Source organism: Zalophus californianus, chromosome 11 (genome assembly GCF_009762305.2).
Source record: "Zalophus californianus isolate mZalCal1 chromosome 11, mZalCal1.pri.v2, whole genome shotgun sequence".
Lineage (NCBI taxonomy): Eukaryota > Metazoa > Chordata > Mammalia > Carnivora > Otariidae > Zalophus > Zalophus californianus.
In genome coordinates this window covers 60,814,579-60,829,380 of record NC_045605.1, presented here as the reverse complement: position 1 = coordinate 60,829,380, position 14,802 = coordinate 60,814,579, and the positions used below count along the sequence as shown (strand labels likewise).

The 14,802-nt window shown below is 38.1% G+C and overlaps 2 pseudogenes; both read left to right on the top strand.

Annotated features, from left to right (window-relative positions):
• Window positions 1–842: 842 nt before the first annotated feature.
• LOC113913661 lies at window positions 843–1,801 on the top strand (annotated as a pseudogene).
• An 11,120-nt stretch (window positions 1,802–12,921) lies between these two features.
• LOC113914320 lies at window positions 12,922–13,854 on the top strand (annotated as a pseudogene).
• The last annotated feature ends 948 nt before the right edge of the window (window positions 13,855–14,802 follow it).

Genomic DNA, 14,802 nt, shown 5'->3' with positions numbered 1-14,802 from the left:
GTGAGGTAAGTGCTATTTACCCTTGGATGGGCTTCTGGTTCCCATTTAAAACAGTCTGAAGGCTCATTTATTTCCCTCTCTAATTGGTACCAACCCTCACTGCATATATACTGTTTTTGAAGTATTCATTCATATCTTATGATTTGATTAGGCTTATGGGTTTTTTTCCATTGAAGATAGCTAACTATAAATAGCTATTATGCATTTATTGCCTAAGCTTTTTCTGACATCCCTTCTAAAATGTTTCCATCCAGTGTCCTTGTCAGAGTAAAATGATTGCTTAACATGGAGAGATCAGGGTCTTGGAAAATATCCTTACTTAACATCATACACAAAAATAAATGGCAAGTAAATGATAAATCTGAAAGTAAATAGAAACAAACCAACCTATCAGAATGTTAGTAGAAAAGATAGGAGAATATATTATAAATTTAGGGGAGGGAAGAGTATCTTGTGAATGACTCAAAATCCAGAATCAATGGAATAAAAGACTGACAAAAAACTACATAACCATTAACCATTTAAAGGATTAAAAAGTAATATATTAAAAGAGGATGGTGTCCTATATGCTGGCTACTTGAACATAATAATAAAAATAAACAAATAAATAAAAAAGAAAAAAGGCTCACAAAAAAGAGATTACAATAAAAAAGATGATGTATTTGGATAATTTTTCAAAATCATTTTACAAACTGTATAGATAATGTCTCTACAAAGCAATAAGAGTTAAGAAAAAACCTAATGTAGAAACATGAGTTGCTGTCTTCTCAATGTTGTGTGTTTTTCTTCCTTCTAGGAGCTCATATTTTTACGGTACAAAAATGGCTACTTGGGACAGCCTCATGACGGGTTCTAACTCCAGTACTGAACTGTTTGTTTCATTCTATCTCACTGGGATTCCTGGTTATGAGAATGTTAATCACTTTGTTTCCATACTTTTTTGTATGTTCTACCTGATTGGAATAGTGGACAACTGGACAATCCTTCACATCATCTACACAGACAAGAGTCTCCATGAGGCCATGTACTACTTCCTGGCCATGCTGTCTCTCACTGACATGGGCATGTCATTCTCCACCCTGCCCACAGTATTAAAAATCTTCTGGTTTGATGCTAGGGAGATTGAGGTGAATGCTTGTGTTGCCCAGATGTATTTTATTCATACTTTTTCTCTGATGGAGTCAGCTGTGCTTCTAGCCATGGCTTTTGACCGGTATATTGCCATTTGTGATCCTTTGAGGTATTCCAGAAAACTCACCCCACAACACATTATCTACATAGGGGTCTTCATTATAATCGGATGCTCCATTGTCCTCCCTGTCATTCTTGTTCGTATTCCCACATTTCCTTCTGTCACTCCCATGTTCTCTCCCACTCTTTCTGCTTGCATCAAGAAGTCATCCAGTTGGCCTGTGCTGACATCTCATTCAACATTTTATATGGCTTGTTTGTTGTTGCATTTTATTGGGGTGTAGATTCTCTAGGAATCTTGTTATCTTATGCTTTCATCCTCCATTCTGTGCTAGGCATTGCATCCCAGAGAGGAAAGCTCAAAACCCTCAATACATGTGCTTCCCACATTTGTGCTGTGCTCATTCTGTATGTGCCCATGATAGGGCTATCCTTAGTGCATTGCTTTGCTAAACACTCCTCCCCCATTGTCCACGTAACCATGGCCTATATTTACCTGTTAGTTACACCAGTACTTAACCCAATCATTTATAGCATCAAGACAAAGTAGATTCGCCAAGACTTCCTAAGGATATTAGCACCCAAAAGTGTTGGACTTGCTCACACTTAGAAGGGATAAGATTCTCTGTTATTTTGACCTTTGCATCCATGACCTTCATTATGAAGATAACCAGCTTAGAATTTCTTGGACACATTTGGTGTATAGGAAATACATGATAGTTAATAAATTCTACATATCTCTATAAGAAAAATATTGTAATTGTTTCTATCATTACTTCCTAGCTTTAATGCATCTCAAAATCCTGATACAAGGAGGTTTAGTAAGAGGAAATTCATTTCATCCAAAGCATTTATGGAGATATTTCTAGTTCAGGTTTGAGAATAAACCCAATTTTCCATGTTAAAACTAAGACAGAAGTTAACTATGCAAAGGTAACAGAGGTAATATGTAGCATACAGCACCACTAGGTACATTTTCTTTCAAATGAAGCAAAGTAGACATTATTCTTCAGATTTTGAGCCAAATCATAATAAATGGATATTTCAGTTTTGATATAGAATAAATAGTAAGATTGCATTTCTTTGTTTTACTTCTGTTGGAATGAATGTCAGAAAAATCTTGGGCTATGAATACATTGAGTTAGTTTTCACTAGACCTATCAACACTTCACACTTACAGGGCTGTATATTCATGCTGAGTATAAAATATATCAAAACCCCTTCATCAGTGTACACTCCTATGAGGAAAAATGTCTTCAGAACTTTAAAAAAATAGAGTAAAAGAGAGATGCCAAAAACTGCCAAAGACTCCCTGTCTCATCTAATTCCCTAGGAGAGAAGAGGAAACAAATTTTCAACATTGAAGCTTAAAGTGTACACTCTAATGGGAGGATAGAAATGTATCAGAAGCGAGGGGAGGAGCAAGATGGCAGAGGAGTAGGAGACCTAAATTTTGTCTGGTCCCAGGAATTCAGCTAGATAGGGATCAAACCATTCTGAACACCTATGAACTCAACAGGAGACTGAAGAAAAGAATAGCAGCAACTGTCTGAACAGAGAAGAGACCACTTTCTGGAAGAATCATATTATCTCCCTTCATAGTAGTTAACCTTATTTTTGGTATATATAAGTTGTTCTCTCCATAAAATTTTGGGATACAGTTTCTTTGTCTGGTTTTGGGATCAAGGTAATGGTGGCCCCATTAAATGAGTTTGGAAGTTTTCCTTCCATTTCTATTTTTTGGAACAGTTGCAGAAGAATGGGTATTAATTCTTCTTTAAAAGTTTGGTAGAATTCCCCTGGGAAGCCATCTGGCCCTGGGCTTTTGTTTCTTGGGAGATTTTTGATGGCTGCTTCAATTTCCTTAGTGGTTATAGGTCTGTTCAGGTTTTCTATTTCTTCCTGGTTCCGTTTTGGTAGTTGATACATCTCTGGGAATGCATCCATTTCTTCCAGGTAATCTAATTTGCTGGCATAGAGTTGCTCCTAAGATGTTCTTATAATTGTTTGTATTTCTTTGGTGTTGGTTGTGATCTCTCCTCTTTCATTCATGATTTTGTTGATTTGGGTCATTTCTCTTTGCTTTTTGATAAGTCTGGCCAGGGGTTTATCAATCTTGTTAATTCTCTCAAAGAACCAGCTCCTAGTTTCATTGATCTGTTCTACTGTTCTTTTGGTTTCTAGTTCATTGATTTCTGCTCTGATCTTGATTATTTCTCTTCTCCTGCTGGGTTTAGGCTTTATTTGCTGTTCTTTCTCCAGCTCCTTTAGGTGTAGGGTTAGGTTGTGTATTTGAGACCTTTGTTGTTTTTTGAGAAAGGCTTGTATTGCTATATACTTTCCTCTTGGGACTGCCTTTGCTGCATCCGAAAGATTTTGAACAGTTGTGTTTTCATTTTCATTGATTTCCATGAATTTTTTTAAATTCTTCTTTAATTTCCTGGTTGACCCATTCATTCTTTAGTAAGATGCTCTTTAGCCTCCATGTATTGGAGTTCTTTCCAACTTTCCTCTTGTGATTGAGTTCTAGTTTCAAAGCATTGTGGTCTGAAAATATGCAGGGAATAATCCCAATCTTTTGGTACTGGTTGAGACCTGATTCGTGACCTAGGATGTGCTCTATTCTGGAGAATGTTCCATGAACACTAGAGAAGAATGTATATTCCGTTGCTTTAGGATGGAATGTTCTGAATATTTATGTGAAGTCCATTTGTTCCAGTGTGTCATTTAAAGTCTTTATTTCCTTGTTGATCTTTTGCTTAGATGATCTGTCCAGTTCAGTGAGGGGGGTGTTAAAGTCCCCACTATTATTGTGTTGTTGTCAATGTGTTTCTTTGCTTTTGTTATTAATTGGCTTATATAATTGGCTGCTCCCATGTTAGGGGCATAGATATTTACAGTTGTTAGATCTTCTTGTTGGATAGACCCTTTAAGTAGGATATAGTGTCCTTCCTCATCTCTTATTATAGTCTTTGGTTTAAAATCTAATTTGTCTGATAGGAGGATTGCCAATCCAGCTTTCTTTTGGTGTCCATTAGCATGGTAAATTGTTTTCCACCCTCTCACTTTCAATCTGGGGGTGTTTTGGGTCTAAAATGTGTATCTTGCAGACAGCATATCGATGGGTCTTGTGTTTTTATCCAATCTGATACCCTGTGTCTTTTGATTGGGGCATTTAGCCCATTTACATTCAGGGTAACTATTGAAAGATATGAATTTAGTGCCATTGTATTGCCTGTAAGTGGACTGTTACTGTATATTGTCTGTGTTCCTTTCTGGTCTATGTTGCTTTTAGGCTCTCTCTTTGCATAGGAGACTCCTTTCAAGATTTCTTGTAGGGTTGGTTTTGTGTTTGCAAATTCCTTTAGTTTTTGTTTGTCCTGGAAGCTTTTTATCTCTCCTTCTATTTTCAATGACAGCCTAGCTGGATGTAGTATTCTTGGCTGCATATTTTTCTCGTTTAGTGCTCTGAAGATATCTTGCCAGTCCTTTCTGGCCTGCCAGGTCTCTGTGGATAAGTCTGTTGTCAATCTAATGTTTCTACCATTGTAGGTTATAGATCTCTTCTCCTGAGCTGCTTTCAGGATTTTCTCTTTGTCTCTGAGACTCCTAAGTTTTACTATTAGATGTCGGGGTGTTGGCCTATTTTTATTGATTTTTGAAGGGGATTCTCTGTGCCTCCTGGAGTTTGATGCCTGTTTCCTTCCCCACATTAGGGAAGTTCTCTGCTATAATTTGCTCCAATATACTTTTGCCCCCTTCTCTCTTTCTTCTTCCTCTGGGATCTCAATTATTCTAATATTGTTTCATCTTATGGTATCACTTATCTCTCGAATTCTGCCCTCGTGATCCAGTAGCTGTTTATCTCTCTTTTTCTCAGGTTCTTTATTCTCCATCATTTGGTCTTCTATATCACTAATTCTCTCTTCTGCCTCATTTATCCTAGCAGTTAGAGCTTCCATTTTTTATTTCACCTCATTAATAGCCTTTTGATTTCGACTTAGTTAGATTTTAGTTCTTTATATCTCCAGGAAGGGTTTCTCTAATATCTTCCATGCTTTTTTCAAGCCCCTCTAGTATATTTAAAATCATCATTCTGAACTCTAGTTCCAACATCTTACTAATGTCCATATTGATTAGGTCCCCGGCAGTTAGTACTGCCTCTTGTTCTTTTTTTTTTTTTTTTGAGGTGATTTTTTCCATCTTGTCATTTTGTCCAGAGGAGAATAGATGAATGAGAGAACAAAATGCTAACAGGGTAAAAACGACCCCAGAAAAATATGCACTAAACAAATCAGAAGAGAACTGAAACTGGGGGAAAAGAAAGGGAAAGAAAGAAAAAAGAAAATGAAAAAGACAAAAAAAAGAATTAGATCAGGCTGGTTCATAGATCAGTGCCACACACTAGATTTGGGGCATATTTTGGTCTGTTAGAAGAAAGTGCCTCCCAAAATTTTAAAGAAAGAAAAACTTATATATGTACAAAAATGAAGGTAAATATGATGAAGGGATGGAATATGACTGTAAAGATGAAAATTATAAAAGATTTTATAAAAGGAATTGATAAGATAAGAAGTTGATTGAGAAAAGAAAGAAGAGGATTTAAAAAAAGAAAAAGGGGAGAGAATGTGATCAGGCAGGAGACTTAAACAAAGCCATACACTAGAGATTTAGGGTCTATTTTGGTCTGTTAGAAGAAACTGTATCCCAAAATTTTAAAGAGAGAACAACATATATATATATATATATATATATATATACACATATACACACACACACACATATATATATATATATGGTTAACTACTATGAAGGGATAGAATGACTCTAAAAATGAAAAATTTTTTTGACAAAGGGATTGATAAGATGTTGGTTGAAAAAAGGAAAAAGAAAAATTCAAAAAAGAAAAGAAAATTAAAAGAATTAACTTTGGAAGACTAAAGAATCAGGGGGAAAAAAAGCCATGAATTCTATGTGCAGTATTCCCCTAGCGCTGGAGTTCTGCTGTTCTCATTGATCGGTAAACTTGGTCTTGGCTGGCTCTTCTTGCTGACCTTCTGGGGTAGGGGACTGTTGCTGTGGTTCTCAAATGTCTTTGCCGGAGGCGGAATTGCCCCGCCCTTGCTGGGCCAGGCTAAGTAATCTGCTCAGGTTTGCTCTTGGGAGCTTTTGTTCCCTGCAAGATTTTCTTACAGCCATGGAGGATGTGAGTGAAAATGGTGGCCTCCCAATCTCTGCCCCGGAGGAGCCGAGAATTCAGGGCCCCACTCCTCAGTGTGCCCCCTGAGAAAAGCAGTCAATCACTCCCGTCTCCCCGGTCTCTGGCTGTACTCCGTGCTCACCCGGCCTGTGACCTGGCATGTCTATCTCTTGCACATGACCCCATGTGGAGTCTCTAAACCCAGCAGATTCCTGTGGTGCGCTCCTTTGCTGCTCTTCCCAGGGGTGGAAGAGGAGTCTCCCCGGATCTGCCACTTCTTGGGTCCCTACTGGAAGAGCAGTGGCCTGACTGTGCCACGGATCACGGTTTATGGCAACCCTGCGCTGAGAGCCCACTCCTTGGCTCCGTCTGTGCAGCTGGCTTTCCCGCTCTGATACCTGGGAGCTCTGCTGCACTCAGGCACCCCTGGTCTTTCTGTGACCCTGAGGGTCCCAAGAGCACACTGTCCCAACGAGTGTTCCACCCCCTGCTTAGCCACTGGAGTGACGTCGCTCAGCAGAATAGACTTCTAAAAGTTCTGATTTTGTGCCCAGCTGCTTTATCACTTGCCAGTAGCAGCTGATGGAGGCTCCCTCCCCCCACCATCTATCTTCCCGAATATTGCCTCGGATTCACTTCTCTGCACATTCTACTTTCCAGAAAGTAGTGGATTATCTGTTCAGAGAGTTGCTGCTATTCTTTTCTTCAATCTCCTGTTGAGTTCATAGGTGTTCAGAATGGTTTGATCCCTATCCAGCTGAATTCCTGGGACCAGACGAAATTTAGGTCTCCTACTCTTCCATCTTGCTCCTCCCCTCTTTCATAATGATTTTGATTTATATTTCCCTGATCATGATTGATGTTGAGCATTTTTTCATGTGTCAGTTAGCCACCTGGATGTGTTCTTTGGAAAATGTCTATTCATGCCTTTCATCCATTTTGAATTTATTTTTGTGTATAATGTAAGAAAGTGCTTCAGTTTCATTCTTCTCCATGTTGCTCGCCAGTTTCCCAACACCAGTTGTTGAAGAGACTGTCATTTTTCCATTGCATATTCTTTCTTGCTTTGTCAAAGATTAGCTGTCTCTATAGTTGTGGGGTCATTTCTGGGTTCTCGATTCTGTTCCATTGATCTATGTGTCTGTTTTTGTGCTAGTACCATACTGTCTTGATCACTAGAGCTTTGTAATATAGCTTAAAATCTGGAATCATGATGCCTTCAGCTTTGTTTTCCTCTTTCAGAAATGCTTTGGCTATTTGGGGTCTTTTGTGTTCCACACAAATTTTAGGATTGTTTGTTCCAGCTCTGTGAAAAACGCTGGTGTTATTTTGATAGGGACCGCACTGAATGTGTAGATTGCTTTGGGCAGCATAGACATTTTTGTTCTTCCAATCCGTGAACATGGAATGCTTTTCTATTTCTTTGTCCTCTTCAGTTACTTTCATAAGCGTTCGATAGTCTTCAGAGTACAGATCTTTTACCTTTTTAGATAGGTTTATTCCTAGGTGTCTTACTGTTTTTGGTGCAATGCCAGTAGAATCGATTCCTTGATTTCTTTTTCTGCTGCTTAGTTATTGTTTATGGGTATTTCTGCACATTGATTTTATATCCTGCAACTTTGTTGAATTAGTGTATGAGTTCTAGAAATTTTTTGGTGGAGCCTTTCAGGCTTTCTACATAAAGTATCATGTCTACAAATAGTGAAAGTTTGATTCTTCCTTCCCAGTTTGGATGCCTTTTATTTCTTTTTGTTGTCTGATGGCTGAACCTAGGATTTCTAGTACTATGTTAAATAGTAATGGTAAAAGTGGACATTCTTGTCTTGTTCCTGACTCTATGGGAAAAGCTCTCAGTTTTTCCCCTTTGAGGATGATATTAGCTGTGGGTCTTTTGTACATGGCATTCATCATGTTCAGGTATGTACCATCTATCCCTACTTTGTTGAGGGTTTTTATCAAGAAGGGATGTTGTATTTTGTCAAATGTTTCTTCTGTATCTATTGACAGGATCATACAGCTCTTATCCTTTCTTTTATTAATGTAGTATATCGTGTTGATTGAGTTGTGAATGTTGAACCACACCTGCAGCCTGTGATAAATCCCATTAGATTGTGGTGAATGATTCTTACAATGTACTCTTGAATTTGATTTGCTAGTGTTTTATTGATAATTTTTACATCCATGTTCATCAGGGATATTGGCCTGTAATTCTCCTTTTTAGTGAGGCTTTTGGTTTTAGAATCAAGGTAATGCTGGCTTTCTAGAACGAGTTTGGAAGTTTTCCTTCCATTTCTATTTTTTTTTGAAACAGTTTGAGGAGAATAGGTATTAATTCTTCTTTAAATGTCTGGTAGAAACCCCTGGGAATCCATCTGGTCCTAGACTTTTGTTTGCTGGGAGATGTTAGGCATTCTAATTAGACCAATAATGCCAAAATCAACAACCACAGTTGGAAAAATTCATAGGAGACCACAATTTTAGAAGTAGTTCCTATACCAAACAGGGCTGACATTATAATTGGAACATCCACCCTAATTAGAGATTTCTGATTATTCACTAGTGCACATGCTACCCTGCTACACTGCGCAATCACAAATAGACATTTAGGAGTCAGTATTGTTGACAAAGAGAGTTTCAATAGTTGAATAAAAGCTTCTCTTTTCAGTCATATCAAACACATTAATCTGTGTCATTAAGAAGAACTCTATAGCATAGTGAAGAAAATACCATACCAGGCAATCAGATCTGAGTGATGATATTGGTTTTATTGCTTATTAGGTGGTTTTTAATTTAGATTTTATTTTTCATAGCAGCTTTAGGTTCACAGCAAAATTGAGTGGAAAGAACACAAATTTCCATATACCCACTGTTGTATGATATTGAGAGAGACAGATCACATAACTGAATCTCATTGTTATCCAGTGTATAATAATAAAACTGAACTTGAGTCGCTTACAGCTCTTATGGCACAAACTCTATGTCCCTCCCCAGTTTAAGTATTTAACAAGACCCTCTCACTGGCTACACTATTTCCAGAAATCTTTATTGCCCCATCAGATTCTGGATACAAACTAGTATTTCATCTAAGGTTGCACTACCTAGTTTGTTCCAGGCATTGAGGCAATAAGCATTAGAGAATCTCAATAGCCTTCTTGCCCTTGTATTCACAAACTGCCATCCCCTGCTGCAGCCTGAGTGGTGGACAGATGCCGAACTAAACTGACAGGGTTACACGCACACACTGTCCTACATCTATCCCGGGGCCTCACGTCTCAGAAGACTGGAGGAAGACTTATGAACTGATCCTTCTTTCTCTGAGAATTAGAACGGTCTCTAATGACAAGAGGAACTATTCTGCCAGGTATGTGAGGACTGGCGACAATAAAAGTGGGAGGTAAAAGGAAAACAAGGAGGGGGGCTTGAGAGACAAAAGAGAGGAGGGTGGACACCCAGAGTGTGGAGGACGACCGAGAGACTGTTCCAGAAGGGAAAGGTCCTCAGTTCATCAAAGGACATAATTTTCACCAAAATACCTTCATTATTCATGCTCATTCTTATAGTAGTCAAGCCAACTCAGTCAGACTTTTCAGATTGGACTTCCCCGAGATACCTTAGACCTTTATGGTAGGTGATATCTGTGTCCATGGGCAGGATATAATACTTACATAGGGTGACGATTTATTTTTCTGACATGACAGAATGGAGATTTCAGAGTGTGATTTATATTGTATCAGATAACCTTCAAAGTCCCTTAGAATCCCAAGTATCAGTGCTTTTTAATATGACATTAATTGCAACTCAGAGGTCTAAATCCCAAATTATAACTTCTTCTGATTTTTGAGTTTATAAACTAACTCTTCAAACTCCATCCTCCTCCTCTGAGGAATGGTAGAAGACATCGCAAGGCCATGTGAATGCATTTGAAATTAGAGGATCAGAAGCAATAAGAATTAGGCAGTCAAAATGAACCCATGTCACAATAGAAGGGGTTGTGGAATAATAGGCAGAGCACATCCTAGTGAATATGTGGAATATTGGTGAATATATGTTGTGGCAACTTCAGAATACTAACATGGCTGCTCAGATTCCAGGCTCATGGTAGTCCCAAATCTCATTCCTTTTCTTGGAGAAATGTCCCATTTTATCCTGGGATGTATCTTTTTTTTTTTCTTCCCAAATTGTCAATGAATAGAATGAAAAGTATGTAAGTAAAGCCATCAAAATCACCAGAAGAATTTGGGGGGTAGAGAAAAAAACATGAAGTCATTTATACCTATGGCTATAATGAATTTTAACTGGATGAAACAGAGATGAATCTGATATCCTTCCCTTCCCACCACTCAGCCAACCTAGGTCACTTTTGTGAGATGCCCACTCTGGGTGTTTCCTCTCTGGAAGGTACTCCAGTGTCTCCTCATATCTTCCTACCTGCCATTACACTTCAAAGAAATATTGTTATTGTCATTGTTGTCTGTCATCATTATCACTATTATTTTATAGTCCTTATATGTAAGGCTCTATGCTAAGTATTTTACCCACAGGATCTCCTTTAATCTGAAGCACAATCCTGTCAAATTGTTTTTATCTACAGTTCACAGATGAGGCTACTTTTCTACAGAGGAAAACAAGCCATTTGTTCAAGATAAAAAGTAAGGAAATGTTGGAACCAGAATATTCCCGACATGGATAGGCTTGTGGAAGCAGAGGGAGAGTCTGAATGAGGACGATGGTGGACAGTTGTCTCCTAAGACCTCAATAGAAAGTCATCATGATAAAGCTGCTTCAGACTGGCCTCCAGCTCAAGTATCTTCCAATTTTCAATTAAACTTCAAGTTCATCTCTTCTTTGCAGAGGGAGAGAGCCACTGTAAAATCAGAGAAATGTTCTGAACTGGCAGGTTCAGGAAGACAGATTTCTACATTTGGATTAGGAATGAGATATTAGAAAATAATTAACAAAAAGAAGTAATAATATTGGAAAATCTTGGCATTAAAGGTAATGAGTACAAGTCTAGAAAGGTATAAAGGAAGGTGAGAGAGACAGGGCAAGAGAATCAGGAATTGTTAGTGGTAATAAGCCAGGAAGATTGAAGAAAATAGCAGGACCATAGGTACCAGGTCATACAATATGTAAGCAGTATGTAATATGAGTAGTCAGAGAGACTGAATTTATCTCTGGCATTTATTTATTTGATTTCTTGATTATGGGTCTTCCACTTCCTAGAAAATTGTGATTATTAATCATTCCAGTCAAAACTGCTAAATTCAGGTTTTATCTGTTTGGAGCTAGAGAAGATTGAAGGGGATTTCAAGTTCCCGAAGGACCAAAGGAGACTTTACATGATAAGAATAGACCAGTTTATTCTTTTACAATGGGAAGTAATCTGTCTCCCGGATCGTAAATTCTCAAAACAGCATTCTGGTGAGCAGGGATTCTTGGCGAGTGATGGGCAAGTGGGATGTTGAGAGGTGGCTCATCTTTCTTACTTCAGAGATGTTTTTCTGGACCACAGAAGAAATACTGGAATCTATTGGCGGAGATATATTTTTTCATTTGTTCTGAGTAGGAAAGATTTCATGGCAATGTCATTTGCTTTTTCTGAGCATTATACTTTTTTAGTTATCTTATTTTCTTTTGTTTTTGCTTTGAAGCATGAGTTTCTACTCTATCTTTCTTTATAATACGTATCTTTTTTTTTTTTGTAAAAGGTACCACTCTTTAAATGACTAATCAGATCTGAAACTTAATAGAAAGTAGGATTTGAATCTTTAACATTAGAGTCAGAGGTAATTATACTTTTCTTAAATTGTATATTTTATTACAATAAGAACATTATATATAAAAATCTGTATTTCATTATTATAATTTTTTAAATTCAAAATTGTTTTAATTAAGTGTATTTTAACCCATATTTATTTCCTGGCAATGTTAGTCCAAGACAAAGCCTGTGGCCTCAATTATACAATTGAAGATATGTTAGTAAGACCTGCTTGTGTTAATAAGTACTGCTAACCCATACTTGCCTGAATCCTGTAAAGATACCCTGCATGGTGTTCTAGCATTATTGAAAATCTATGTGGTTTAGGCAGAATAAGGCACTGTGTGTAAATCACTACAGGAGTCATTAAAAAAAAAAAGAATAATGTTAAGATCGGTACCCCTTGCCAAGATAATCCTAGAAGAAAATTATAAAATGAGAGATGTAATCTTGAACCCTTGGGTATGTGCTGCTCCTTGTAGTGTCTTTAGAAGAAGATTGTCCATATTTAGAGGATGTCAATTGGTCTGCGTCTGAGAGGCAAGACGAAAGGTACTTGTGGTTGTAAAGTCAATATTTTGTTTAAGTCACCACCCTCAGCAGTGCAATGAAGAAAGAGCAAAAATGTGAGGATGAATGGAAGAGTGTTTACAGAAGGCACTGAAGTTCCATTTGTTTTGTTTTTTTTTCCAGACTCAGATGCTGATCTCATCATTGCCCTCCCCAATGGAGTGGGATCCTGAAATGGGATTGTGGTTTAACAGTGAGCTCCATGGCAACCTTAAACTCCAGTAATACCCTGACCTCCACATTCTATCTCACAGGTATCCCTGGCTATGAGGAATTTCACCGCTGGATATCCATTCCATTCTGTGTCCTCTACCTTGTTGGAATAATGGGCAACTGCACCAGCCTGCATATTGACCCCAGGCTCCATGAGCCCATGTACTACTTCCTGGCCATGCTCTCCCTCACTGACATGGGCATGTCCATGCCCACAACGATATCACTCTTCAGGGTGTTGTGGTCCATTTCCAGGGAAATCCAGTTCAGTATCTGTGTGGTCCAAATGTTTTTTATTCACACTTTCACCTTCACAGAATCATCTGTGCTCTTGGCCATGGCCTTTGACCACTATGTGTCTATCTGCCACCCTCTAAGATATGCTACCATTCTCACCCCAAGACTTATCACTAAAACTGGAATTGCAGCCCTGCTTAGGAGTGCTTTAGCCACAATTCCACTTCTGGCCCGGGTGGCCTTCTTTCCTTTCTGCCACTCCCACATCCTTTCTCATTCCTATTGTCTGCACCAGGACATGATTCGCCTAGCCTGTGCTGACACCAAGTTTAATGTTATATATGGATTGGTTCTAATCACTGTGCTGTGGTATTTTTCTGTCTTATATGTGCATCCTTCAGTCAATATTAAGAATTGCATCACGTGAGGGGAGACTTAAGGCTCTCAACACGTGTGCATCCCACATCTGTGCTGTACTCATCCCTTATGTTCCTATGATTGGAATATCTATTGTCCATCGTTTTGCCAAACACTCCTCCCCCTCATCCATGTCTTCAAGGCTCATGTCTACTTATTGGTTCCACCTGTGCTCAATCCAGTCATCTATAGTCTGAAGACCAAACAGATCTGCCAAGGAGTCCTCCACCTGCTTTCCTCCACAAAAATCAGTTCTACTATGATGTAAGCATGTCTTCAAGGTAATGATGGCATCCATCTAAATGATTTAAAGACATACTGATTTGTGTGCTCTAGGTATGTTGGCCTCATAGTTGCCAATAAAAGAGTAAATAGCAGAAATAGAGGCAAGGGGGGATCACAAGAATGTCCCAAAGGAGAAATTTGATGTCTACTGGGACAATACAGCTTGACTTAACATGTGCTTCATAAATTCCCTCTAAATATGAATATGTTGGAGTGGAGTGTGTTAGAATCATTTCCATCTATTCCCTTTCATTTCCAAGGTCATTTATCCATTAATTTTTCATTAAATATATTAAACCCATGTATCTTTGCTTCCTGATACTCTTTATTTGCCAGGGAATTTAATATTATCCTTCTTGTTATATTAATGTTTTTGTATATCTAATTTTTCTTTCTCTCTTAATAATGGGAAAAATCATATATTGACATAAGAGCATAGTAGGGCTTGAAGCAGAAGTTATGAATCCTCATGGTGCATCTGCATCTATACATATTTTCTGCCCTTTCTGAGGATATTTGGTTTCCTTAGGAATAGGAAGGGCCAGTGCTGGTTAGTTACAGCAACACAGACATGTAATGACATTTTCATAGCTAATTTTTGAAAGATAAAACTCAAGCAGATGTTCCTAGTTCTGGCTTTCCTTAGTCTTACCTGGGTGAATAAATGTCTTGGCTTTATTTGGAATCTTTAATACTTCCATTTCCATAGATCTTTTTCCTTTATCAAGTGCCCCTGCCTAGGCTGACACTGCAATCAATTTTTTATTCCCACGATGATTTAGCACAGAATCCCAAGTTCTTTTTACAATTTATAGAGAAGAATAAGATAAAGAGATGATGGTAACTGCTATTGGCTTACCCATGTATCAATTAAAATTCCTGGGCAACTCCTATAATATTCTTTCCTTTGATCATTCCTGTCACTAATGTA